Below are 2,225 nucleotides of genomic sequence, written 5' to 3' on the forward strand. Positions count from 1 at the left end.
TTTAGTTTACCTTATAACAAAGCCAGTGTGGCTCAGGTGGTTACAGCACTGCTTCCATTCATGACGTCATGGGTTCAATTCTCTCAGGTGCAAAATTTATTTTTTACTTAAATATAGTAAGGACACTATAAATACTATATCTATATGTATTCTAATGGTATAATGGTCATTAATTCCTTCCATGGAATCCATATGAACTGCTCCGTGGAATCCATATGGACTGCTCCATGGAATAAATGTGGATATGCCTGCATTCCATGACCATTCCATGATCATTCCACATGGAATCCATGATGTCCATGGAACAACAAATTGGCAGTGGTCTCAGCGAAGATTGATTCCATGGATTCCACATGGAATTGCTGATGGATTCCATATGGATTAACCCGGGGAAGGTAAAGACCTCACTCAAGTGGGAAAATGAACTCAGCATGGGGACCATAGTATCTATATTTATTTTTTGTTATGAAAACTTAGCTTTTTTTGTAGTAATAAAAATTTCCATGATGTGAGGTAATACCTATTCATTTTCCAGTGCCTTTCTTTCTGAGGGCATCAAAATAGAAGTAACCAGTTAAATTCAAGGATGTAGTAAAGAAGCATACACTCAGAAAACTCATTATATGTCATATTATAAATAAAGAGGATATACATCTAAGTGGGACATAAAATAGGTTAATAAATGAAATAAGATAAAAGATGTGAAGTACAATTTAATCTGACAGTGGTGTCAACAGGTCCAAATCCTTCTTAAGTGGGATCATGTGATGAAGAAAAACACTGGCTCCAGTTTACACCATGAACAAAGTTTTTAAACTGAAGTGAGGTTGGAATGGAACCAATAACTGCAGTTGTTCTTGGCCAGAACAAACCAGATTTATTTTGGTCTGCCAGCCAGAGGAGATGTGCATTATCTGGGAGCATGATCCAATTTTGATCACAATGACAGACCTTTGAGAGGATCCATGACACTCTGACCTGTTTGAGCATCCCACACTCTGACTGTCTTGTCACGAGATCCAGAGACAATGTGCCTGCCATCAGGAGAAAATGCAACTGAAGTAACATAATCATCATGGCCTTTGAGAGGATCCATGACACTCTGACCTGTTTGAGCATCCCACACTCTGACTGTCTTGTCACCAGATCCAGAGACAATGTGCCTGCCATCAGGAGAAAATGCAACAGAAGTAACCCAAGCATCATGGCCTTTGAGAGGATCCATGACACTCTGACCTGTCACAAGCATCCCACACTCTGACTGTCTTGTCGCAAGATCCAGAGACAATGTGCCTGCCATCAGGAGAAAATGCAACTGAAGTAACCCAATGATCATGGCCTTTGAGAGGATCCATGACACTCTGACCTGTTTGAGCATCCCACACTCTGACTGTCTTGTCACCAGATCCAGAGACAATGTGCCTGCCATCAGGAGAAAATGCAACAGAAGTAACACAAGAATCATGGCCTTTGAGAGGATCCATGACACTCTGACCTGTTTGAGCATCCCACACTCTGACTGTCTTGTCACCAGATCCAGAGACAATGTGCCTGCCATCAGGAGAAAATGCCACTGAAGTAACCAAAGAATCATGGCCGACAAGTCTGAGGAAACATTTCTCTGACCAATGTTCCATTTGCCCAATCTCCACAGTCAATGTCTTCTGAAATAACTTCAGAAAATGCAAAGAGACCTTTGAATTTTGTGGAGCAAATGGCAGTGCTGACAAATAAATATGTGGTGCTGCATTAGATATTGGTGCCAAAAATTCCATGACAAATCTATTTGCATCTTTTGCAAAGTCTGATAAGCTAGGTTTTGAAACCTACATCATTTTCATATCAGTATCATAGTAAATTATACATATCTTTACTCACCTTGCTCCAATTTGCAGTTGACAATAATAGTTGAGCAGCATGGTTTACAGTTCCCATCAAGCTCATAATTTCTAGCCAGTGTAAAAGATGGACCATCAAAAATGTCCCCAATGCTTCCTGAACTTTCAGCTGTAGTATTTTATCACAATCCTCCTGCAGATAGCTGGCCCAGAAGTAGCTTGCATGATCTAAGGCTGTAGATTTGATGCTCTCAAGGTGGTCATTGAGCTCTGGTATGTTTTTGTTCAAAATATAGGATGTTTTTAGATCAAAGAAGTTAAACCTTAGTTTTGCATTCAGAAGTTTCAAACAAGACCAAGCAAAGCGGAAACTATAGAATCGAGGAT

Source organism: Laccaria bicolor, genomic scaffold (assembly GCF_000143565.1).
Source record: "Laccaria bicolor S238N-H82 LACBIscaffold_17 genomic scaffold, whole genome shotgun sequence".
Lineage (NCBI taxonomy): Eukaryota > Fungi > Basidiomycota > Agaricomycetes > Agaricales > Hydnangiaceae > Laccaria > Laccaria bicolor.